The sequence below is a fragment of the Narcine bancroftii genome, chromosome 6, assembly GCF_036971445.1.
Source record: "Narcine bancroftii isolate sNarBan1 chromosome 6, sNarBan1.hap1, whole genome shotgun sequence".
Taxonomy (NCBI): Eukaryota; Metazoa; Chordata; class Chondrichthyes; order Torpediniformes; family Narcinidae; genus Narcine; species Narcine bancroftii.
In genome coordinates, this window is record NC_091474.1 from 145884158 (window position 1) to 145911335 (window position 27178).

Sequence of the window (27178 nt, forward strand, 5' to 3'; positions counted from 1 at the left end):
CAAGATTACGGATCCCTGGTTGGCGCATCAACAGAGGCACCTAGCCTATATTTCTGAATGTACCTTTGTGTGGCATTTGTCTGGTAAAGACAATGTTGTAGCTGATGCCTTGTCCAGGACAGAGGTCAGTGCAATTACAGGAGGGCTGGATCTCCGGGTTCTCGCAATAGCCCAATGAAGAGGACAAGGATGTACAAGCTTTTCGTACAGCTATTGCGGAGCTGCTCTTAGCTGATGTTCCATTGGGCCCTGACCTGGTGAACATACTTTGTGATACTTCAACAGGTCACCCACAACCATTTATCCCACTGTCTTGGCAGAGGAAACTTTTCGACCACATTCACGGCCTATCTCATCCATCTGTCAGCACAACTGTCAAGCTCATGCCCTCAAAATATATCAGGCATGGCTTAGGGAAGCAGGTCACTCACTGGGCATGAACATGCCTCTCCTGCCAGGCACCTAAGATCCAATGACACACCCAAGCACCACTTCAACAATTTCCATCAAAGGTTTCAGCATATACACATACGCATTGTGGGCCTGCTGCCTGTGTCCAAAGGTCAATGGTATGTACTAACAATGGTTGACTGCTTTACCCACTGACCGGAAGCTACATCAATGATGGACATCACGGCTGAAATGTGTGCTCAGACTTCTCTCTCGACCTGGATTGCTCGATTCGGAGTACCAGTCCATCTAACCTCTGACAGAGGAACTCAATTTACTTCAATCTTGTGGGCAAACCTGGCGACACTTCACTTACACCATACTATTGGATACCACCTGCAGACTAATGTGCTTGTGCAGGGGTGTCAAATTCAAATTCACGGAGGGCCAAAATTAAAAACTTGGACTAAGTCGAGGGCCGAACTAAATATTTATTGAAAATTTTCAACAACATCTGCATGTTTTCTCTTCTTTCAACATATGTAATGTTAAACTTTTTCTTATTAAAATAAATGTTTAATAATAGTTAAAAGGCGAAAGATTTATACGATCTGAAGAAAAACCAGAGTGTACTATGTTTAATAATAGTTTTGGATAAACTCTTTCCAGAAGCATTAACAAATGAGAAATAAAATATTCAATAAATAATATTTCTCTATAGAGGATTTGTAAAATGTTGCTAGTGTGCTGTCGAATAGTAAAATCTGAGGGCTATTGAGAATGTGGGAGAATAACATGATTCCTGAAACAATCCAATGGGTGACTAATTGTGGGCATGAACTCTAGCAGGGTTATTTGCCATGCACTTTTTCCATTGGTACAGATATCCTTTGATTTACACACTTTTCAAGTTTTATGCCTAATGAGCTTGTATCCAGGTGCAGGACCATTTTTAACCAGGAATATATTTATCACTGTGACATGAAACTATTGGAAGATCGTTTTATCCTGAGATTAAAGTTCATAATCCTTACTCAGGCCTGTGTGCGGGAGGGCGGGGTTTGCAGGCGATCGGGTTGGACAACGACAGTGCGGGGGCATCGGCTCTCGCTGCAGGGCAGCATCTCGGCGGATCAGCGGCCCCGTCACCGTGAGTTGCGGGTCAGCCTGCAGCAGGGATGGGGAGTGGGCAACGGTCCTGACGAGGTCAGGCCCGAGGCCTCCGGTTCCAGGCGCTGGGAAGCGGCCTTGGCTTCCCCTAACACCGGCCAGGCCCCAAAATCAGAGTCCACGGTGAGACCCTGCAACGTAAACAGAGGAGGTGGGGGCGATTAGCAGGCTGACACCAATGCATTCTGGGATTTGTTGTATTACTGTGCATGCGCTATACTGGCGCGGCAGCCAGCAGGCCACCTCTAATACATTTTTGAAATGATCTTGCGGGCCAAATTTGGCCCGCGGGCCCGAGTTTGACATGTGTGTGCTAGTGGAATGTTTCCACCGGCATCTGAAACAAGCCTTACGGGCAAGACTTAATGGGCCTCAGTGGGCAGATGTGTTACCATGGGTGCTGTTGGGTATTAGAACGGCACTAAGGATGACCTGGAGATCTCTTCAGCAGAATTAGTTTACGGTGCTCCACTCCTAGTACTGGCAGACATCACTCCTCCAGCCAAAGGTCAATCCTCAGTTGCAGAGAAATTACAAGAACTAAGAACAAGATGGTTTCCCTGGCTCCAGTTCCAGAAACTCATCATGGATCCCAACTACACACATTCCTGCTGCTCTTGACTCTACTTACATCTTTGTTCAACGTCCATCCCATGCTACACTCCCACAGCAACCTTACAAGGGGCCTTATAAAGTGCTGCAGCACAATGGATCTATGGTGCTATTGGACATTGGTGGTTGACCCAGAACTTTTTACACGAGACAAACTGAAGCCTGCACACATGGACATTGCTGAATCTGTGCATGTCTCATCTCCCAAGCGCCAGGGACGCCTTCCTAAAATACCCAAAGTTGTGACATTGCAACCTTGCAATGATTCTTGCGGGGGGAAGGGGGTGGGGTAGTGTTGTAGACCGAGTGGCCGCACAGCTGGACAGGCAGAATCGCCGTACTGAGCACCCAGCACAGAATAGTGTGGGCTCTCCTTTGCCCAGGAGAAGCCGGCGTTTACATACCCATGTGGGTTGACTGAGAACATTGCTTTCCTGCTGGCCTGTTGCCAGAGAGACCACAACTGCAGCGCATTAACTTCACTCCCCTTTATGAGGCACGCTGACATCACTCCCCTTTGTGAGGCATGATGACATCATTCCCCTTTGTGAGGTACGCTGACGTCACTCCCCTTTGTGAGGCATGCTGACATCACTCCCCTTTGTGAGGCATGCTGACATCACTCCCCTTTGTGAGGCATGCTGACATCACTTCCCTTTAATGATGCGTGCGATTGTTTAAAATAAAAAACAATTGGTAGTTGACTCTCTGGTAAGTTGTGTTTCTTGTGTTAATACCACTAAAGTATACATTAATTCTGATTATAATAACTACAGCAAAACCCATTATCAGGAAATCAAGCAACCGGCAAAAATAAAATCACAGTTAATAAATAGGTAAAAAATACGAAAGTTTAAAATTGTCACACCTTGCCATTAGTTCACCAATCACACAACATGCAGTCTCAAACAACGGGAAAATTCACTTATCCGGCATCCGCCAGTCCTCATAGGTGCCAGATAGCATGGGTTTTGCTGTAGTTAAACCCTGGAATTTTGGAAGTAATAGAGGTTTTGAATAACTGTTTCTTGGTGAAAGCAAATGTGATGCAGGTGTTGCTTTCCATATAGATCTATATTTACTTAATTCATAAGTCTTAAAACCTTTGTTCTGTCCAATATTAATTGTTTGGTCACACCATGCAAGATTTTTAAATCAATTTGTTTATGGTCACATGTACTGCAATGCAGTGAAAGCTTTGTTTTCCATGATGGTAAGTTACCCCATACTTAAGTACAACAGGTAATGAAAAATAAAAATGCTATGTGAAGTATTGCAGAAACAAAATGAGTTAAAAAAATGAAGAGATCAATTTACCAATAACAGGTCCTTTCAATAGTTTGATAGCAGCAGAAAAGAAACTGTCCTTGAATGAATGTTTTCAAACTCTTGTATCTCTGCCTGATGCGACAGAGAAGAGAGTGTGACCAGGATGGGGTGTATTTTTTCAGAGGGATCTGGAAAACAGACAATGAAGTAGAGATTGGCTTTTGTGATGACTTGAGCTGCATTCACATCCCTCTGGAATTTGTTGTGGTCTTGGGCAGTGTGATACAGAAGGTCACCTGACCTCTCCAGCAGGAAATAGGTTGGAAGTCACCTCACCCTCCAATCGAGGTTGTATCCACACGTGAGGCTGCCATATAATTGGTTCTCACAGATCACATGAACACAGTTGACCCCAACCCCCTCCTCTCTCAGCCGGCTACAGTAAAAAACCTACTATGTGGACCAACTTGATCTCTTTTCCACTTGAGTGATCCCCAAGCTCCACTGCAGGTTGTGAGTCACAGGCGATACTGGAAGACCAATTGTGATCAGTTGCACACAGAACATTCTCTCCTGGGTGTATGCTACAATAACCTCCACCCTTTACTGGCATATACCATACAATTAGTTCTCCAGCATTGCCTGTGGCTCACAACCTGCAATGGAGTTCAGAGTTCATCTCAAGGGGAAAAGAGATTGAGTTGGTCCACATGGTGGGCTTTGTACTGCTGCCGGCTGGGGGGAGAGGGGGGCTGGGTGGTGTTTCCATGTGACCTGCAAGCACCAATTGTGGGGAAAACTCACGTGTGGGTGGATATAACCATGAATGGAAGGTGATGTGACTTCCAACCTGTTTCCCACCGGAGAGGATAGATTATCTTCCATACAACAGGCAGAGCTTTTTCTGTATTAAGCTGTGATGCATTTGAACAAGATATTTTCTAAAGCACATCTAGAAAAATGGGTAAGAGATATTAAAGATATTAAAGAAATGCTGAATTTCTTTAGGTTTCAGTGCATGTTCTTGTCATTAGCATTTATGTTTTTGGATTGTTAGTAATAGTTGCACCTAAAAAAGCTTTCCACCATCCCCTCTTTACGCCATTGATACAGTGTGTGCTCCAACCACTTGCTGAAATTGTTAATCAATTTAATTTTCTTGATTTGGATTTATTGGATTTTAATTTTCTTCAGAGTAGCCTGCTCAAACATAGATTTTACTGTTTGTGCCACTGACTTTGTTGCTTCTCAACATCATTGAAGATCTCCAAAATAATCTCCATGTTACAAATAGAGACCAATAATGAATAATAATCACTCCTTCTCACACCGTGGTGAACATGTGGGTAAACTGGGCAATTTGACCCGTTACCTACCCGGGAAAACCACAATGTGAAAAGGTCAGACCAGGCAGGGCTGGTCAAATTGATCGAGCTCCGAGACCTAGGTCAGGGATACTCTCAGAGCCCGGCCAAGTTCACCTGCCAATCACATGGTGGTGTGAATCAACAGTTGACTTACCAGGAAGGGATTGTGACATCAGTGCCTGCATGCATGCGTCATATAGGCAATTAAAGAATTATACCTCATGCAACATGCCAACACTGTCTGATGTAGTGAAAGCAAGTTCAAATGCCCTTTTCACTCACATGAAGACAATTCCCTCATCGTCAGCTTCCTTTTGTTAAGTTCAAACATGAAGTAAAACAGCTGACAAGAATTTCAGAGACATTAACCAACATGTGACCATGAGAGATCATAAAGCATGAATACGCCAAGAGATGGGATGAGGATGGTGGTGACATATTTACTATCCTACCATGCTCTCGGTGAAAGTGTCTGTCTAAACTAGTCACGGAACAAAGATAAATAGCACTGCCTCCCCCACTCTTCTGCTCCCTGTCCATCTATCCATATCTTTACTTCTATCATCCGGTGTTCAATTCTGACAACAACATTATACTTAATATACTTAAATCATTAAAGCTATTATATACAAACATCTTCGGCTCACCGGAGCGGCTCGGTGAGCTCTGACAACACTGACGGCTGTGAATTGTGCTTCTAACAACTGAGAAAAGAACTGCTCCTTGCAGGAAATCGCCAATATTCTTAATTGGTACAGGACTAATGATAAGAAATACATTTAAAACAAATTGGGTTGAATAATGCCAGTGGGCATCTGAGTGAGGGGAATAGAAGATGGTACAGGGAATAGTCTTTTAAACAGCTTTTTCTGTATTGTTGATCAGACTGAAAGCAGTAAGGCAGAGGCTTGGGCATTTAGAAAACCAATGATAATCAGAGTATTTACCTCTGCCATCTCCAGTGGCACTTCCTGTCAGTGCGTAATGCATCACTCACGGAGGGCAGGACCCCTTTTAAGATGCCTGGTCGCTCAGTTTCCAGGTAAGTTAAGTCACGGTGTGAAAGACCCAGGAGGTGCAACCTTTCCAGGAACTTCACTTGGGTCCCAGGATGGTCGCCTAGATTCAGCGACGTGAAAAGGCCTAGTGCAAAAAGTAGAAACAAATGGCATGGAAATTGATGATTCAGTCACTGAGAATGGATTGATTTTACTGATTAGAAATCATTTTAAAACTACTGCTAAAAAAAGCCTGCATTCTAAGTTATATAAAAACAAAATATTGGAAACATTGACAGGTCAAGTGCATCTATGGGAAGAAAAGCTTTTTTTTCTCAGATGCTACCAGGCTGCTGAGTTTACAAAGCTGAGGTGAACAAAAAGTCTGCAAATGCTGGGGAACTAGTACAGTACACAAAAGTGCTGGACGATCATGTAGCATCCATGGAAACCAATGCACAATCGAGGTTTTGGCTTTGAGCCCTCCTTCCGGTAGGGCTTTCCTACATTTTCTATTTTTATTTCAGATTTCTAGCATCTGCAGCTTTTGATTGCTCTATCCTGTGTAATAGCATTTGATTGGATAATATTGTGATAGAATTTTCATTTTCAATATATCTGCATATAATGGCAAATGTTTTTGAAGCAACATAAATTTCAAGGTGGTTCACAAAAAAAAGACCAATGTTCTGGTGATGGTCATAGTGGGTCTGAAAATCAAACATTATGGATAGAGAAAGAATAAGTTCAGAATTTGCTTCTACAAAATATTCCTCTGTTTTGAACACTGATTTTCCTGAATGGGGAATGGTTGCATTATTCCTGAATGTGGTAGCATTTGGATTAGTAGAAGTGCTGGTTCTCTAGGCTCCAGAAGAGCTTCATCTATCTTTGTGCTTCTCAAGACCATTGAAGTTCTCCAAAATAATCTGTTATGCAAAAACATTCATTTGTACATTCTATTATTGTTCCTTGCAGTGATCCAGCCAAAGGTTCTATGCAGCACCAAAGGAAGAAAAGGCAACCCTGCCTTCATGGGAAAGCTATGTTTCCCACCCTTTAATTTGGGCTGCACTTTGGATATCTGTAGAGCAGTTTAATCCATTTTCTGATTTCCTCCCCAAAACCTCTTTTGGAGTGCATGTCCATCATGTACGTGTACAAACTCCTGTCAAGGGCATGGTGAAATGCATTTGCATAGATGTATGGCCTAGCCAGTCCGAACCTCCCTGACCTTCCCTAACCCCCTCCCTTGGCTCCTCCCCTGATTTCCCAATAAAGGCTGGTGTGCCCAGACTTGCCCTTTCTTGCTCCTGTACCTGGAACCTGGCCAAGTAGTGTATCAGTAATGCTCAGGTTTTTGGTAATTAAAGCCATTTAATCACTCCATCATGTCAACATGATTATTGTATGCACCACAATTTAATTACTAAAACAAAAGCTATGGAAGCTCAGCATACAGGACTAAGTAGCAGTGATCGGGAAGATGCCCGGTCATGCAGCCCACAGATGGTGGAGTCGAGCCAACCATGTGGTACAGTAGCGGACATATCCCTGGGGTCTCCATCAACTCTCCAGCGAGTAATGGGGGAAGTTTGCTGGCCAACTACGCTCACGATTGAACCCAGGGAACCCAACGCAGATGTTGCCTTCGAGAGGGGGCTGCATGGGATCAGACATTCATGTGCCACCACAACCTTAGGGATGCTGAAGATAAGTACAATCTCCTGTTTACATCCATGGGCGATCGGGTGTTTTGAATAATTAGAGACTGCTGAACCTACAACGAAGCGATGGCCCTGCTGCAGAAGCAGTACAGGACCCCGTCAAACCCAATGTAGATGAGGTACAAATTAATGACCCAGCATCAAGCCCCTGGGGAGCCCTTCGCACCGTTCACGCAGGTGATGAGAGAGCTGGTTAGAGCGTATGGATGTACCGCAGTGAGTGCCTCCGAATATGCTGACAAGCTGCTGCGGGACGGACTGCTGGCAAACATGCTATCAATCCAGGTCCATCAAAAACTTCTGGAAAAGGTAACTGCATGTTGCAAGGAGTACTGGATTTGGGGGAGGTGATGGAGACTGCGGTGCAAAGCTGTAAGGTTTCGCATCAGAATGGATGACCCTCTCCCAGTAGTAAGAGATACTACCGGACATGCTGCATGCTACCAGGTCCCTGCTGTGCATGACTACAAATGCCACCCCCCATGAGGGACTCTTCATCTTTTCCCAGGAGGTCGGCATCCGGAACCACTATGCCAGTCTGGCTGACGACATCGGGGCCGGTAATTCTTCGCAGACATATTAGGCCCCACAAGACAGATCCCCTGGTGGAAAGAGTGCATCTGGTACACGCGAACTCACAATATGCATTTGTGCAGTACCAGGATGGGAGGGAGGACACTGTGTCAGAATGAGACTGGCCCAGGCAGAGTACACTAACACTGTTCAGGTGACCCTAGAAGAACCAGACAGTCAATCGACACAGTGCCCATCACGTCCCAGAGTTTTGACGTACTCCAGCGCCACCCCCCTCAGATAACCATAGAACCTCCCCCACCAGCACCAGTCATCAGTCAAGCACCAGCGGCAGTCAATCCCACAGAGATCTCACCAGCAAGGAGCCCACCCCTACAGGCAGCGAAGGGCTCTGAAACCAAAATTCCACCCACACAGGTACCCAGTCCTGCGAGCTCGACGCAGGAACAACAGGGGCCTTGCCCAACACCTCAGAAGTCACAGAGGATCACCGGACAGGCTGAATCTATGAAGGATGCTATGAACTACATATACAGTATGTGCTCTGTGTCGCCACATCACCCCGCCAGGTTTTATCTCAAAGAAGGGGTAAATGTGATGAAAAGCATTTGCATAGATGTATGGACTGGCCAGTCCAAACCTCCCTGACCTTCCCTAACCCCTTGGATTTCCCAATAAAGACTGGTGTGCCCAGACTTACCCCCTCTTGCTTCTGTACCTGGAACCTGGCCTAGTAATGTATCAATAATGCTAAGGTTTTTGGTAATTAAAGCCATTTAATCAATCCATCATGTTGACATGATTAATGTATGCACCACAATGGGCCTTCTGTTCCAAGCTGACCAGGCTGGTGTCCACTCCTCTGTCTTACATGTAGGCAATGGTATCTCTGAAGCCCCTTTCACTGTGCCGATTACATGTGGGTTGAACTGGCTAATTTAGCAGGTCCTTTCATGGTAATTGTGCTGTGTGAAATGTCCCAAACTGAGCAAGTTAAATGCAACCAGGCTCTGACACTTGCCCCTATCAAATGTCAGAGCCCAGCCGAGTTATCTCACTAATCACCTTCTGGTAGTATGAAAACTTGACCTGCTCTTTCACTGGAGGTGGAACCCCATTAAAATGCTGGGTTGCCAATTAACCAGGTAAATCATGGTGCAGTAGAAAAGTCTCCCGAGTGCAGCATGTCTGGTAGGTTTTCCCGCTTCCTAGGCAGCTTCACAAAACAATTCACTTTTAATAGTCAAAATGTCAGCCCTTTCCACACTGATTAATCAGTAGATTCAGTGAACTGCTTAAGGAAGTCTTTTTTGCCTTTCACATTGGGCCACTGTTAACCGGTTCTCTGCATCCTTTCACACTCATCACAAGGCATCCCCAGGGTGAGGGGATTCTATGCTCCATCGGTGAAGTCTGAGTGACTCATTGAACGATGGTTGTCCTGCCCTAAATCCTGATTATGATCTTGTATCTAAACAAAATTAATCATGCCTAATTATAACATAATTAACTATCATGTACAGCACAGGATGAATCCGTCAGCCCCTGTTGTGTCAACCTATATAAACCTTTATAAATTTATAAAAGATTGTGGGGAAGTCAGAGAAAACACAGAGCATCACAATTAATAAAGACATGGGAAAGTCCTAACAGCAATAGCTCACAATTTATCAAGACAGTGGGAAAGAGCGAAGCTCGAACTGCCCTCCCAGAATTCTGTGCAGCAGAGAAAGGACTGTATGGCAGGGACCACTCATGGAGGGGTTTCTCTGACACATGGAATTCTGGGAGGGCAGATCCGCCATCTCTCTCCCACTGTGAATTTCCCACAGTCCTTTAAAAATTTATATAGGTTGGCAAAGTTTATACCTTTTTAATCTTTGGTTTGCTTCGCGTTCCTGCACGCCACTACTTTATTCCAGGATAACCTACGTCCCTTTCACACTGGGCTAATTGGAACACAGGCGTCATCAGATGCCAGGGATGATACTACCTACCTAGGTATCATCTCCGGAGTGATTTGATGCTTGTGTGCCAATTAAGGAGCTTTCACACTGGGTTCTTGTTGCGCGAATAAAAGCTCTCACAACAGGAGGGAGAACAAACGCTTTTATTAGCTTATAACTACCGGTAGGGTCTCACAGTAGTCTTCAAAAGGGTTCTGGATTTAGGCGGGAAACCAGGGTTATATGTGAGCAGATGGAGGTGGAGGCAGAGCCAGCCATCAGCACAACACACGACCAGTGAATCCCAGTTCACTGCATTCACCCCTTCCTGTAGAATTTAGGGGCTGTGGATGAAGATGGAGAACATGGGTTATTTACAAATAACAGTTATTTACAAATTTACAGATTTAAGCAGTCTGGGGGTCTGGAGATCCTGGTGGAGCGCCTTAGCACTGGGGGGCCTTGGAGTCCTTGGGTCTCCTGGTCCCCTTGTGAGGGTGGAGAGGTGGGCTGGGTCACCAGCTCAAAGGTGGAGGGGGATGCACTTTCCTCATGAACCAGATCCCTTGAGATCCTGACTGGGGGGAGGCAAGAATGAGCTCTGTGGCTCACAGGGCACTTGAGGAAATGAACCCTCTGTTCTGGCAGGTGCCAGGTCCCTGACCTTTTAAAGTTGAATAGGAGCCTATGAGGAGTAGCCTTGGTCACGGTGCATAATAGCACCCGGATGGAATGGAGCACCATAGGGAGTTGGTGCACTGTTAGCCAAAATCAGACATACACAAAGATAAAGACTTCCACAGAGCCAGACTGGCTGTGGCTGCAGCAACTCTGAGTGAGGCCTTGGGAGGCCGGCGCAGACTTATATCCCAGAGGGTGATTGACACCCGACTGGGTGGGGCTTGATCCATTCAGGCCGACTGATTGACAGCCGGCCAGGTGTTGTCCTGTCCCCTTACACTCCGGCAGGTACAGAGGTTGCCCCCTGCAGTAGGCCGGTGGTGTATCACCACATTCACCCCCTTCTTTAAAATTGTCCCGGGGGGGCAGTAACAAGGAATCGCACCCACTATTTACATACAATATTTATAGGTTGAGATGAGGAGTGTAAATCTTCTACCAGCCAGGTAGTATCTCCAGGTAGTATCTCCGGCCTGCCCACCATCTCCGAAATTTAGGGGGGGGGGAATGCATCCAGGAGTGTGTACAATTAATAGTTTGGCTATAGTCATTTACGACCTGGACTTGTTTTCCCCTTTTACCACTACCACTAGGTAGTGCTAGGTTCGATGATACCATCATCGAGCAGACATTGTGTCTCAGACTTTATGAAATCTTGGTATGCTGTGGTGTATCTCCTGCCTTGGTAGCAATAGGTTAACAATCTGGGAACAGATTCGGAAAGAGTGGGGGGGGTGGGGCTTGTTGATATTCAGTGTGGAGAGGCTGCATGTGGGTTCTGATTTTAGACGTCCATTGTTCCGAACCGTTACGGGTGGAGGGAGGCAGAATACTGCAAGGTCAGGCTTTTAAGGTGACACAGGAATCCTGACCCAACAGCACCGGAGCACATAATTCATCAAGTACATACAGGCATCCTATACAATGTTGTTGAATATGCATAGAATGCGAATGAGATGCAGGAATATATGATAATTGGAAGGATGCACCTTTAGGTTGTATTCTTGCACAGTCCATGAGTCTATGAAGCTTTCTGTAGAGCCTGTGTTGATTAGGCATTTAGTGGAATGTCCGTTTATCTTCACAGCCACTATGGAGTTCCTGAGCTGGTGAGGTCTGTCCTGATTTAGAACCATCGATGCTAGGACCCCAGACACTCCATCCTCCTCACTCGAGTGGCCCCCACCATCTTGGGTTGCCCTGCGTGGGTAAGATGGCGTCGATCTTGTGGCTCAGCAAGATGTCAGTCCTCCTTCTTCCTCCAACAATGATGGTGCTGAGTTTGAATTTGGGTTGCAGCAAGATGGCCACCGAGCCTTTTCACACCACCCTCCGTCGGTGTGCAGCGCAGCAAGTGGGTTTGGGTGAATTTGGGGCTGGAATCAGATCCAGGAGCGGTGCAGTCCGTGGGCTTCCCTGGGCTTCCCCTTGCGTGACAATCCTTCACCAATGCCCTTTCTTGCCACAGCTGGAACACACTGAGTTCTTAGCTGGGTGATGAGATCGGGGATGCTGGCTCTTGACGCAGAAAAAGCACTCCCTAGCACAAGAGCGCTCCCTAGCATGGGAAGCAATAGCCATTATGGCAGGCGTAGCGGGAGCAGCCTGTCCTTGGAAGGGGTCACCTGGGTGAGCAAGCTCGCTGGCTTCAAGGTTGTCATTCTTAAGCTTGGCCTGTTCCAACAATTTGGCCAGCTCAACGTGACTAGCCAGGTCTTTCTTACCTGACTCGAGCAGTCACTGCCTTATGTTCCTCGAGCGGACCCCCACGACTAGAGTATCCCGGATCTGTTCTTCTTCACGAATGTGGCCCATAGCCCCTTTGTACCTGCACTTCTTGGCAAGTGTCCACAGATCCAGCAGGTAGTCATCAATGGTCTCTTCGGACTATTGGTGACATAGAGTGAGTCGGTGCCTCACTAGGACCCTGTTTTGTGACTTCAGGTACCGTGCCTTTGAAGCCTCAATGGCAGCATCGTATGTAGTGCAGTCCCTGAATACTGCCTACCCTTTCATTCCTATCCTCGAAACGAGTGTGGATCTCCTGAGTTCATTGGTGTGGAAGACGTCTGTGGTCTTGTTCAGGTAGGCCTGGAAACAATCTAGTCACAATGGGGACAGAGGGTCTATCACCAGCATACCCAGCTTGAGTTGCACTTCCATCGTTTAGGGAATGTTAATAAAATTGTAGCGTGAATAAATGTTCTCACAACTGGAGGAAGAACAAATGCTTTTATTAGTTTATAACTATGGGTAGGGTCTCACAGCAGTCTTCAGAAGGGTTCTGGGTTTAGACCGGAAACTAGGGTTATATGTGAGCAGATGGGGGCAGAGCCAGCCATCAGCACAACACACTATTAGTGAATCTCAGTTCACTGCAGCCCTTAAGTGGTAGATTGACCTAGGACAAGGTGCCAGTGTGAAAGGGGCTTTAGGGAATGGAGAAACAGAAAAGCATTCACAACCAGCCACAGAAATGTTACAAGGTTTCATTCAAATGAGAGATATAATAAGTTCTAGTTTTTTCTCTCTTATCCCTCAGGCAAGATGACTTGCTCTTGAGATGGGAGTTCCTAATTAGTGAGAACTGTCGAAACTGAACATGCAAGAACTTGCCAAATCCATTGTTAATCTGATTTGTCTCACAGCTTGGATAACTAATGTATTGGAATTATGAACAAAAATGTATATAATGCTCTCAGTATTTTATTGAGATTAAGGCAAATGGACCATATATCTGTGGGAAAAAAATCCCAAATCCTGTAATTGTGAAGCATCCGCATGATTTTAATGTATCATATTTAAATGCTTTGTGATTCATCACTTCTCTGAATATTTATTCAATTATAGGTTTTCCTTTACCAACTGATTATTTTTTCTGTGAGTCTGTTATAATTATTGATATCTTCTCCAGATCATTACATCTGTGTACTAATTCTGATATCTGCATATTTTTAAATCTGATTTGACTATTTCATTATATTCTATGTTTATTATCAATTGTAGTATTTTTGTTGATGCTATGGATCAGAAAGCTTGCAAGAGCTTCTACTTCCTCAAAAGCCTCAGGAAATTCAGCATGTCCTTTACCCATTTTTATAGATGCAAAGTAGAAAGTATCCTGTCCAGATGCATCACAGCTTAGTATGGGAACTGCTCTGCCCCTGACTGCTCAGAATTGCAGAGTTGCGATTGTTGCTCAGGCCTTTGCACAAGCCAACCTCTCTCCATCAAGTTCGCCCACACTTCCCGCTATCTTGGGAAAGTAGCCAACATATTAAAAGACCCGTCGCCGTCATTCTCTCTTCTGCTTCCTCTTGTTAGGCAGTAAATACATGAGTTTAAAACCATGCTCTGCCAAAATTGAAAATTCAAAACATACCGGAGGTGTAAGTTAATTGGGCGCACAGACTCGTGGGCCAAAATGGCCTGTTACCATGCTGTATGTCTACATTTAAAATTTAAATGTAACATTTTTTTAAAATTAAATTAAATTTAAAATTTAATAAATTTAAAAATCAAGGTCATTTGATAACAGTGCAGCAAGAAACTATTGACATGCCCTATATTACTAAAATGATGCGGACCTGACAGGTTTTCATGCTGCCAACTGAGCAACATATCAGACTAAATTTATGAACTAGACTAGCCATTCAGTAGCAGATTAACCATTAGGCTGAGTAGGCTGAAGCCTAGGGGCCATGAAGGAAAGGAGTCCTGACATCAAACAATAGAAATAAGAGATACAATAATAGAAATGTAACTTTAACAGTGTCAAAGGGAATTAAGCCTCAATACAAAGTATTTTAAAATTGCAACAACTTGTAGCTTTCAACGTTCGTGTCGATTGGCTTTCATCTATTCACTGAAATAAAAAAAACAGGCCAGCGGTGATTCAATGCAGGATCAATGGCTGTCTTCGTTACCAATAATCCCCCATGCAGCTACCACTCTGTCCATGCCAGCGCCAGGTAAATGCGCATGCCTGTCGTCGCCTGCCTTCTATCCGTAACTATGTACCAAATTGTCATTATACCTTAATTGCAACAATTGTAATCATAACGCAGGTAAGTATAAATAACCCATATACTTCAGGAAATTTTATTTTCTATTCAAATACAGTTGCACAGGGATGGGACGTGAGAGTACTGGAAAACTAATGTTAATAAAATTGTTTGATCTGATTTGGTCTTTATGTATCAAAGGAGTTAAGGGTTATGGGGATAAGGCTGGAAAGGGGTACTGATGGTAGTGATCAGCCATGATCTGTAAAATGGTGATGCTGGCTCGACGGGCTGAAGGGCCTACTCCAGCTCCTATTGTCTATTGATTTTTTTGAAATAAATACAAGATAAAATCCTTTCTTAATACATGGGCCAAGGATTCAAGGGCTCTCCAAATGACTGTGCCCCCCCCCCCCCCATGCTTCCCATTGGCCAGGCTGATGCTGAACTTGCTTTCCATTGGCTCGCTGCCCAGTCGATTGTCAGGCAGCCAGTGACGCTGTCAGGCTCTGCTGCACGTGGTCTGGGCAGAGCAGTGGGCAGGTGAGGGGGGAGGGAGGAAGAGAAGAAGCAGCAGCATGGACCATTGTGATGTCTTTGGTACCATCATGGTTTGGAGTGGGGCCATCACTCAGCCCCTTTTAAGTGTGTTTGAACCACATAGGAGGGAGGGAGCGAAGGAGCCAGGCTCAGATTAGAAGAAGCGAAGATGCAGGAGGGCGGGTCGGGGGCGCTGCTGGGCCCTTGAGGCAATGGAGCCATGTGGCTGTGGATTTGCACCATTCAGCATTGATTGATCCAGAAGCAGTGGTGCTAGAGAGGCATCTGCAGGTACTGCCTGGGGAAGGGGGCCAGCAGGAACAAGGTGGGGGAAGAGGGGACCGAGGGCTGGGCTAGGATGGAGAGGGAATTGGTGCACTGGGAGATCTCTGCAGCATTAAGAGCTTGGTAAAATTACCAAAAACAAATATGTTTTTTTTTTGTCAGATGTTTCAGGGTGCAATTATGCCTCTGGGAGCGTGGACATGGGCAGCCTTACTAAAGCTCAACTTGGGCCCCGGGTGGTAGTTAACCCGCCACTGCAGCCATTCCCAACCTTTTTTTGGCTATGGAGCTCTCCTCAAAGTTTATGGGTCCCCTTCCTGTGAAGCAGTCAAGTTTAGTTTGTTTCTTTTGTACTTCTCTCAAACTAGCTATATAAAAAACTTCTAAAAAACTGATATAATGAGAGGTGAAAAGTGTTTTACTCTGAGCATAAAACTATCTTGTGATTCCAGAGCAAATAGGAAATCATTTATATTGGAAAACATGAACATGCAGAATACAAAAATGTAAAAAAGGATTGTTAGAGTACAATGGTTTGTACACAATGAATCATCAGGGAACCTTGAGCAGAAACTCGAGAATGTGAAAATTTAATAAAAATAACTTTAAAAAATAATTCTTATAAATTGAAATTTTAGTGAGATCCTTGAGCTTGATGTTTTTGCGCAAATTTTGAATGTCAGGCTCAAAAGTGGATAGTGACAGTTGAAAGTCACCTCTTGTTGCTGGATTTTGTCAAGGAAGCTACCTTGCTGATTCTACATTCACCAAAATATGTCAAAGGAAAGGCAATGAAAAATATTTTGGCCTTTTCCCATAGTTCAGAAAATCAATTTGGCAGATAATTCTTAACCCCAAAATTTTCTTTTAAACTGATTGAACTTACAGTGTGGAAGTATATTCACTCTGAAGATCAATCAACATTTCTTGAATTTCTGCATCAGAATATTGAGGTTTAACAGGTCATTAAATCTTTTCTGTAGATCTGTGTGTGTTTGCTTTAGGTGTTTCACATAAACCATAATGTCACCGCCTTTCAATGCTTTTGCATTTGTGTTCAGATTTGGAAATTGTAAAAATAGCTGACGTCTGATATTGCTCAATAGACTGAGCTTTTTAAGGAAAGAAGCAATGGCTTCCTTACAATCAATGAGGTTATTGTGTTTACCTTCAAGGTCTTGAGCAATAAATTGAGTTGGTCAAAGTTATCTGCCAGTTTAAAATATGTCCATCTTTGCATCAATGAGTTTTTCTCCATGTTCATTAAGAGAAAGGAAGGAAACAATCTTGTCCCAGCATGCAACAAAATGACAAAGACATTTTCCTTTGGATAGCCACCTCACCTCAGTCTGCAGCAGTAGCATCTGGAAATGTTTGTATTTTCTTCATACAGCTGCTGGAACAGACAGTTTGGAATGGCATATTATTTTATAAAGTTTACAGTTTTCATGACAATTGAAAGCGAAGCATTTAAATCTCCTCCTAAGTTTTTAGTCACTAAGTGCTCCCGATAAATGACCCAATGAACAGTAAACACTGAAGGTCTAATATTTTTCAGGTGTGTGATGAAACATTTGTATTGTCCAACCATTGGAGCAGCACCATCAATTGCACAGGCATCTGTGTTGTCAAATAGAAAACTATTCTTGTTTATGTAATTCTTAACTTCTTCAAAATAGTCAGCTTTATTCCTGGCAAACAATACCTCTTCCATCAGTTTGTTTCCATCCCAGAATCTAGCATAAGCCATCCACACTTTCAGAGTGGATTTGTCTAATTGTAAAGAGAATTTCTTGGATTGAAATGACTCTTTTTTAAATATCCTTTGCCATCTTCTTGAAACAGTGGAATTACTCAAAGCAATTGCTTGAGTAGTTTCTTTGGCATTTAAGGTCATGACATCAGATATTATTATGGACACAGAAGGCAAAATAAGTGACTCAGCAATGCTATGAGCTTTTGCATTTTTAGCAATCAATTCATGATGCAGGAAGGCCTTTTTCGAATTTCTGTGATGTTGCTCATCCAAAGAGCTTTGGGCTCTCAAAATTATCTCAAAGGGATTTGAAGTAATCCAAGGGTTTATCTATCTTCTTTTTTTTAATACCATATGGACTCCATATGTTTCAGCTTGCTTGGCCTCATGCTTTCATTTGAAAATGTACCAAACAAACAAAACACATGGGCAGGGTCAGGTTTTGCTGAGATGTAATGAAACCATATGATTGGTATTCCAAAGAATATTGCCAATACTTTTTTGCCAAGGAAGTGATGGGTAAAATTATTTCTCAAAGTAATGAAAATTAACTATTACAAAGCAAAAGAACTTCTTCTAAAGGCTATCTTTCTTTTTCTCTTTAAAAAAATATTTTTTATTGATTTTAATAAAGAACATACAAACAAAAAAGTCTACAATTCCATAAGATGATATGGACAGTTACACAACTAGATAAGACATTCTGTATAACATTAACATATATAAATTATACATCATATTCATAATTCATATTCTAAATAGTATTTTTTAGAAAGAATCCCTAAGCATTAAAAAAAATAAAAAAATAAAATAGTAAAGGAGAAAATCTCAAACCCTTACCTAACTGCATTGCCAGATTGGTATTAAAAGAAAAACAAAGGTAAAAACAAAATTAACATTAAGAACTTGGAAAAGATACAAGTCGGACAATTTAATTACATTGAAATAAATTTATAAAGTAAGATAGTGAGCCATAAATGACCCCTATAACTTGTGGAATCTTGTATCTGAATTGTTCATTGTCCAAGGGTTATCTTAAAAGTCATCTTAAATTTTATGGAAAATGGGACTTCTGGCTGACTATTGCATGGCATAACAGCAATACTTAGGATACTTAGGTGCTCCTGTTCGTTTTGGAACTTTTCCCATTCATGCACCTTTAATTTTTAACCAAAGTGTTTCATACTTTGCCCTTTCACTAATTAGTATAGTTGTTTTTCGAAATGGCTGCACTAGAAGTGCTAAATCTAAAAAAAAACAGTAAAAATGGCAAAAAAGAGGAAGAGGCACCATCGTTGATTGCAGATTTAATTTCTGAACAAACATACATGGGATATAACTGCATTGTTAAAAGAAACTCAATGGGAACTTAAATCTCCACATGAAAAGGTTGTACAGTCGATATCAGCAATTGACAATTGCTTGGGAGTTGTGGAGGCTGGTTTGGAGTCAGTTAATGAACATTTTAACAAGTGTGAAACTCTTAGTTCTGAATTGTCTGCTAACAACGTCAAATTAGCTTTGAAAATGGTTGATTTGGCGAGTAAAAGCAGGCATCAAAACATACCGATCTTGGGCTTAAAAGAGGACACAGAAAATGGTCAGTTGACTGACTTCTTTTCAAATTTACTCATGGAGGTTTTTAGAAGGGAGTTTTTTTTTCTAAGAAGCCTAAGCTTGACAGAGCTTATCGATCCTTAGCTCCCAAGCCAACTTCGGGACACTGCTCATGTTTGGTAATCCTCCAGTTTCATTATTACCAAGTGTTATAATAAGGAGCTATACTAAGATTCTTCAGCAGAAATGTAAGGATTTAAAATGTAATTTTTGAGCTTGTTACTGTGTGGTTCAGCAACTTTCAATGCTGGGAGGTTGGGGTGGGTGTTTGGGTGTAAGGAGCAGAGTTTGCAAGGTTGTTTTAGCTTCATGGTTTATATAACCTGTGTTATTGCATGGATTCAAGGTGACTGCTTGGAGAATGGTGACAAAATATGCTGAATTGTTTTCATTACATTAATTAAGACTCAATCTAACCAGAGTTATCTCTTGGAACATTAAAGGGTTAAATAGTCCAATTAAATGCTGAAGATTATTTGTTCATGTCAGGTATCTGAAAACGGAAATTGTTTCTCTTCAAGAAACTCGTATCAGAAATTGTGATAATACCAGACTTTTTTTTCAAAATGGAATGGACAATGTTTTCATTCTTGAACATTTTGTACATCATAACACTCTATCAGATAACTATGGTTGTTATATTATGCTTAGAGGTAAACTATATATTAAAATGGTAGTTTTTGCTAATGTTTAGGAAGATTATTTTCAGCCCTACCAGTCTTTACTCATTGAAGTTGGGGGGAGATTTTAACTTGTTTGCTAAATACTGTTCTGGATTGTTCCTCCCCTAAACCTGCCACTTTCAGTAAATTTGCTGCTGTAATTCACTCATTTTTAACACATTTTGGTATTTCAGATCTTTTGCATCTTTTTCATCCTAACAGTAGAGAGTACTTATTTTTCTCTAGTGTTTACTGTTCTTATTCTTGGATAGATTATTTTTAAATAGATAATTAATTGATTGCATCGACCAAATCTTGTGAATATCAAGGAATAGTGATATCTGACCATACTCTTATTATTTTGTCATTGAATTTTCCTGACTCTCCTTCTATAAAGAGCTACTGGCATTTTAATTCTGCCTTACTTTCAGATAATGTTTTTTTTTTATATTTATGGATGACCAAATTAAATGTTTCTTTAATACAAATTCTTCTTCAACAGTTTCTAACTTGATTTGTCTTAGAGGACAAATTATCTCTTATACTGATAAAGAGGAAGACTAATAAGGAAAGATTAGATTTAATCACTCAGATCAAACAAATTAATTTACACCATGTGCAAGCTAAAAAAAAAACCCAAAACCCCTGAATTATATAAAAAGAAAGTTGAACTTCAAACTAAAATTGATCTTCTTTCTACTTATCCCATTGAATTTCTGAGGAATAAAAATCAATTTTACATTCTTGGTGAAAAATACGGTGAGCTTTTGGCCAACTAATTGAAAGGAGTGGCTGCTAAAAGACAAATTACAAAGATGTAGATGGATGATAGTATGGACACTGCAGATCACTCTAAAATTAATGAGACCTTCCGAGAATTTTACTCCAGACTGTATCTTCTTTTTTTTTGGCTTGGCTTCGTGGACGAAGATTTATGGAGGAGTAATGTCCACATCAGCTGCAGGCTCGTTTGTGGCTGACAAGTCCGATGCGGGACAGGCAGACACGGTTGCAGCGGTTGCAAGGGAAAATTTGTTGGTTGGGGTTGGGTGTTGGGTTTTTCCTCCTTTGTCTTTTGTCAGTGAGGTGGGCTCTGCGGTCTTCTTCAAAGGAGGTTGCTGCCCGCCGAACTGTGAGGCGCCAAGATGCACGGTTTGAGGCGATATCAGCCCACTGGCGGTGGTCAATGTGGCAGGCTCCAGACTGTATACTTCTGAATCTAATAATGATAATGACTTAATGATGGACTTTTCAGTTCACCTAAATTTTCCTACACTTTCTCAGAATAGAATGGAGGCACCTATTTCCCTAAAAGGAAATACTTTTTGCAATTTCTGCTTTACAATTGAGTAAATTTTCAGGACCTGATGGGTACTGTGTTGAATTTTTAAAATCTTTTTTCTAAATTGGTTGTGCCCCAACTAAGCTTGTGCTTAATAACTCATTTAATCAAGGGAATCTTCTATCATCCTTTAATTAAGTTTGTATTTCTCTTATTCTGAAAAAGAGGAAAGATCCAATTGAATGTGCTTCTTATGGGGCTATTTCTTTACTTAATGTCGATATGAAGATTTTTGTTAAAATATTGGTCCATAGATTGGAGAATATTTTTCCATAGTTAACTTCCGAGGATCAAACTAGCTTTATTTTTTTTAAAAATGTTGTTCTTATTTTAATATGCACCATTTATTGAATATTTTATATTTATCCCCCTCTCCTGACTCTGAATGTGTTCTTTCTTTAGATGCACAGAAAGCTTTTGATCAGGTGGAGTGGGATTATTTATTTGCTCTCCTGGAAAAATTTAATTTTGGACCATGTTTAATCTAATAATAGATTAAATTATTACATTTATGTCCTACTGCTTCAAATCTTACTAATCTAGAACAATCAAAACCTTTTAATCTTCATTGTGGTGCTTGTCAATGCTGTCCTTTAAACCCATTACAAGTAACCCATCATTAGTAATTGCTCTTTGGGAATGAAGAGATTTTACAAGTAATTGCTCTTTGCTAACATAGAAATTTTACAAGGATTTACAGGAAGGGCATTGAACATAAGTTTTCCATTTATGCCGATGATTATTTTGCTTTTTGTATCTAATCCAGATGTTTCTTTCTCCAATCATATTATCCTTGTTATCTCAATTTAGCCAGCTTTCAGGATATAAATTGAATCTGCACAAGAGTGAACTTTTACCTCTAAATGGTCCTTTACCATTTTGATTTTCCGTTTAAGATTGTGAAGGATAAATTTACTTACCTTGGTATTACAATTACTTGGAGTTAAACATCTTTTAAAGGAATTTTTTTCTATTCTATTTCATCATGTTATGTTATTTCTATTGAGATGGTCACCTTTATCTATTTCAATGATTGGCTGCATCAATTCTTCTAAAATGAAGATTTTACCTAAATTTTTGTATCTTTTCCAATCTATACCTATTTTCATTCCTAAATCTTTTTTCGATTCACTTGATTCGCTTACATCTTATATATGGCAAGGAAAACACCCCTGTTTAAATAAAGTTCATCTTCAAAAATCTAAAAGGAATGGACGTTTGGCATTTCCTCATTTTAGATTTTATTACTAGGCGGTCAATATACGTAACTTGATCCTTTTGCTACAATCTGTTGACTGCCCCAAATGGGTAGAAATTGAATTTAATTTTTCTAAGGATAATTCCCTTTTGGCAATTCTATGGCCTTCTTTATCTTCTTTATATAAACTAACTAATAACCCAATAATTAAACATAGTTTGAGAATTTGGGCACAATTTAGAAGGTTTTTGGATTTCAGAGTTTTTCTCTTGCCAGCCCAATCACCTTTTTTTTTACCTTCTTTACAAGACTCTTCCTTCGATGACTGGCACAGACTGTGTATCAAGGGTTCAAATGTTAAGTGGCTATGTGATGTCATGTCATGTTCAAACTTAGAGAAAATTAGATCCTCAATTTCCAATTTCAATTTAAATTTTCAAACACTGAGGGGACCTTTTTTTGAATGACCATATATTTTGGTGTATAAGTTGAGACATGAAACTAAAAAAATTCTCAAAGGGGTGGGTCAACTTATGCTTTTGAAACCTTAAATTTGCCAATAAAAACAGATTGATGTCAATTCAGCATATAAGTCGATGCTGGAAGCATCTCCCCACCACCAGTGCCACCGCTCCCCGACACCTTCCTGCAGCTGGTTGTCACCATAAACGGTCCCTCCACCTCAACGCTGCTGCCTGGTAGGCTAAGATTTCTGCTCCCACCTGGAGCACGATGTCACCGCTCACTCCGTGGGCCATCGCCATTGCTGTCTGGTAGGCTGAGTTTTTTTTTAACTTACTTAATTTACACTTTGTTACTTGTGATTGGGGTGTTTTAAAAAAAAAATTGGGTTATTCGTGGAAGGCCCGGACAGCCCAAAAAATGGGGGTTGACTCGTATACCAGATATAACATAAAACCCTTAAAATCAGGCTGGAAAATGGAGGTCAACTTGTACACTGGTCGATGTATATGCCAAAATATACAGTACTTTTATAATCTTTGATTTGTTATGAAGGTAGAAATGTTGACTAATGGGGTAATTTATCATTCTGATAAGAATTCTGTCTTTATGTTTTTTGGCCAAACAGCTTCTTTCTTGGTAGTGGGTTTAGGTTTTCCTTTTTTATAATATAATATAATAACAGTACAATATAATCTGTTTATTAAAATGTGGAGTACCTTGGATGAGACAAAATGATGCGATTTAGGTTTAACGTATCTTTTTGAATTTTAACATAACCTTATGTACTCTATTTTTCCATGTGTAATTTCAATGTAAATAAAAATATTGAAAAAAGAAATATATTTTACTGAATATAATTAGATTTTCTTTATAAAGCAGGGTTTCTAGTTGTAACATTGTGTGGTCATCTCTCTCCATGGAAGATTCCTGACCCACTGAGTCCCTCCAGCAGTTTGTTTTTTCCCTCTTATTATGAAAAGTGTTTGTGAAAAAAACAATACTGTTTATCAATGAAATGACATAGTAATCCTGTTTTCTACTTAAATGTTAAAAAAAGTATCAAAATTGAACACCCATTTGTTCCCATCAAAGTTTTTTTTTCTAAGATATTATGGGAAATTTATTAAAGTAGAACACTAAATCAGGACTGAAAATATCACAAAAATATTTTGGCTGAATATTTGAGCTTTTATGACCCAATCCATTAAATCTACTTGCGAATGCTTCACTGTAAGAACCTCTCAAACCAGTGAACTTTACTACCTGGAAGGATGAGGGTATCAAACACATCTCTCTATGTTTTTCAGAAATGTATCTTCTTCAGTGTGGTAATTTTCTACTTTATAGCTCCTTCATTGTGTGGAGTGCAGAAGTTTTTGCTGACACCAAATCAAATGACTGACAATAATGCTGGTCTTCTTGGTAATGAACTGATAGTAACAAAAATATTGAACCACCTATGCAGGAAAAGCTGGAGAGTTGTTAACATCAGACAAGCACCAATTTTGATTTTGTTCAATAGTGAACATTGTTTTTTTTTTGTTTTTTTTTTAAATTTTTTATTTAATAGTGAACATTGTTGATATGTTTCTGAATTCACTGCTCCTGTGGGAAATGGTTACAAATAGAGAAGTTTTGAAAAGAGCAGACCAATGTTTGACAGCATTATTTGGCTTCAATGGTACCTTTCCAAATTACCTTCAGACGAGTTAATTCAAGAAAAAAAAGTCAGAAATGACTTCCTTATTATAGTTTCTCATGAGTGACCGACACCAGTGGGATAATTCCAACTGTATACAAATTTGCCAGATGCTGTGGAATATGTAGCAGACAAGGTCACTTCCAGTAAAGGTGTCCTCACATCCACTTGTCACACAGAGCTTTGGGTGTATTGTCAGAAAGTGGGTTCAAAGGGTCCAATTTACTTTAGGTAACCATGATAAACAATAATGTCCTGCTATCAAATTCACCTGCCCGTCTAAGACAACTTTGTCACACATAAACTATAATAAGAAATATGTGCTTTATAGATTCACCAAGTGGTATAATTTGGTGTAATATTCTACAAACAGCATAAATTAAATGATGAGATTTTTTTTATTATTTCTTATTATAACAAATTATTGTAAAAGGCAGAAAACTGGTAATTCAGCTTCAGTTGAGGTAAAGTGGGTTATTTGGATTTGTTCAGAATTAAAGTGTCAGAGATGAAGTTATTTGGATTTTTTTAACCACAAATAGACTTTATTTGCAATATTTGTTTTACAAATCAAGGTGTATTCCCACCCTTAGTTTCATGCCCATACATTTCCATCACAGTACATTCGTGCATTCATTTCTATTTACACCATTGCTACCACTGTTGCTCCTTGTCATTTCTCTCCCTTCTGTTGTTTGAAGGGTTTCCCTTTGGTGTCAGCCCTTCAATGCCAGATAACAGAAGGACTCTAGACTGTGGTCCTTCCCAACTGTGCCCTTGTGTTCACTCTGTCGAGCCTCAGTGCATCCCTCAGCATGTACTCCAGCAGCCTGGAATGTACCAGTCGATGGCATTTCTTCACCAACAATTGGTCTTCACTGAAAGACCAACAGGTTTCGGGCAGACAAAAGTGTGTCTTTTGTTAATGGTCTTCCAACAGTTCTGGATTTTTGACTCAGTGTACATCCCCAGAAACAGTCAGTAAATCAGAGAGTCCTCCTTCATGCTGCTGCTGGGATGAACCATATCAAGGATCCTTGCATCCTCCTCCACACATTCTTAGCAAATCTACAATAGGCAAAGAGGTGGTCAACTGACTTGATTCCACTGCAGTCATCTCAGGGAAAATAGGTGATATTCTAGTTGTACAGGCAGGATCTTACTGTTAAGGCTCCTTACTGCCAGCCAGGCCAGGTACTCCTGCTTGTTTTTGAGCACTGGCAATGAGTCATTCCTCCAGATGACATAGACAATCTGCTCTGGGAATCACCCACTATGTACATCAAGTCCTCATCTCTCAGGGTCTGCAGGATTATCTGTGTTGACCACTGCCTGGTGTCTTTGTGGCAAAAGGTGTTCATCTGGAAAAATATTTCCATAAAGAACAAGTGGTGTGTTAAAATCCAGCTGACTGGGACATTGTGTGGCAATAGGGCCAAGCCCATACTTTCCAACACCTGGGACAAGTAGAACCTCAGTACATAGCAGTAGTTGGTGACCTCGTACTTTGGTTCCACAGGAAAGTGATCATCAGGAGAGGGCCATGTTGTCTGGCGACTTGTACATAATGACCCTTTGGATCCTTTCCATCTTGGATCCCCATATAAACAGAAGACTACTCTGGTAACCACCAGGGTTGAGGTGCAGCAGTACCAGGAGCACTTTTCACCTGATGACCAAGTTCTTCCCTGTTATTGAGAAAAGGCAGTGTGCCTACAGCCTGGTGGACTTCTGTAATCTGCTCTGACCATTTTTTGTTGCCCGCCTCGGTCCCTCCAAACCAGATCCCCAATACCTTCAGGTAATCAGATCTGATTGTAAGGGAATGGAACACTGCTCAGACCAGTTATTGAAGAGCATTGCTTCAATCTTCTTCTGGTTTACTCTGGTGCCCAATGCCATCTCAAACTGGCCACAGATACTGGTCAGTCTCTAGACTAATCATGTCTAAACTAAAGAAAGCAATGTTGTCCGTGTACAGGGAGGCATTAACCTGAGTGCTTCCACTGTCTGGTAGCATCACTCCTCTTACACCCTCGTCCTTCCTGATGGATTTGGCCAAGGGCTCTATGCAGCACACAAATAAGTCTGGAGAGAGCAGGCAACCCTGCCTGTCTCCAGACTTGATGGGGAAGCTCTCTGTTTCACTCACATTGATTTGGACTGTGCAATGGATGTCTGTGTAGAGCAGTTTAATCCAATTTTGGATTCCCTCCCCAAATCCCATTTTGGAGAGCACATCATCGTGTACATTGTGATATCTGGTCAAAAGCCTTATTCTGGTCTAGGCTGATTAAGCAGGTGTCCACTCCCTCTCCAGCAGGTAGGCAATGGTATATCTGAGCAGTGAGAGGCTGTCAGAGAGTTTCCTGCCTGGAATAGTGGAGGTTTGGTCTGGATGGATCACCTATCCCAGAGCAGACTTGATTTAATTAGCTATGGCTTTGAATAAGATTTTGTGGTCATCGTTAAACAATGATATGGGTCTCCAATTCCTGATTTCCTCCTTCTCCCCGTTCTGTTTGAAGATGATGATGATGTCCTTCCACATGGAGAATGACATGCTGCCTGCTAGGAGGATAGAGTTGTATTCTTCCAGCAAGTCCAGGCCCACCCAGTTTCACAGAGCTGTGTACATCTCAACTAGTAAGTAAGCCATCTCTTCTGGGAGTTTTACTCAACCCAAAGGAATGGATGGAATTCCTTAGCTCCCATTTGTCTGATCCAAATTCTCCCGCTTACTGTCGTCAAGACCTCTGCGAAAGAGTACAGGAAGTTTAGGGAGGTCATTCTGTCTGTAACCTTAGTGTTGTACAGTTCAGCATGAAAGGATCTGCTGATCTTCTGTGAGGATGTGACTGAGCTGTCCTCTTCCTTAAGGCTGTGGATTACAGAGTTCCCACTGTGAACCTCTTG

The 27178-nt window shown here is 41.5% G+C and overlaps 1 protein-coding gene and 1 long non-coding RNA gene across 9 annotated transcripts in view; one reads left to right on the plus strand and one right to left on the minus strand.

Moving 5' to 3' along the window:
* LOC138736565 (uncharacterized) overlaps window positions 1–2654 on the minus strand; it is a 37236-nt gene extending 34582 nt beyond the window's left edge. For all 5 annotated transcript variants that reach the window (XR_011340399.1, XR_011340401.1, XR_011340397.1 and 2 more), the window contains exon 1: window positions 2577–2654. This is a non-coding gene — a long non-coding RNA (uncharacterized lncRNA). The remainder of the gene's footprint in view (window positions 1–2576) is intronic.
* A 158-nt stretch (window positions 2655–2812) lies between these two features.
* The window catches only part of grhl1 (grainyhead-like transcription factor 1), a 157289-nt gene continuing 132923 nt past the window's right edge, over window positions 2813–27178 (plus strand). For 3 of the 4 annotated variants that reach the window (XM_069886280.1, XM_069886278.1, XM_069886281.1), the window contains exon 1: window positions 2813–2883. The gene's annotated coding sequence lies outside the window, so the exon portion shown is untranslated. Of the gene's footprint in view, window positions 2884–26804; window positions 26909–27178 lie in introns of those variants that run through there. The other variant, XM_069886279.1, reaches the window with a different exon arrangement.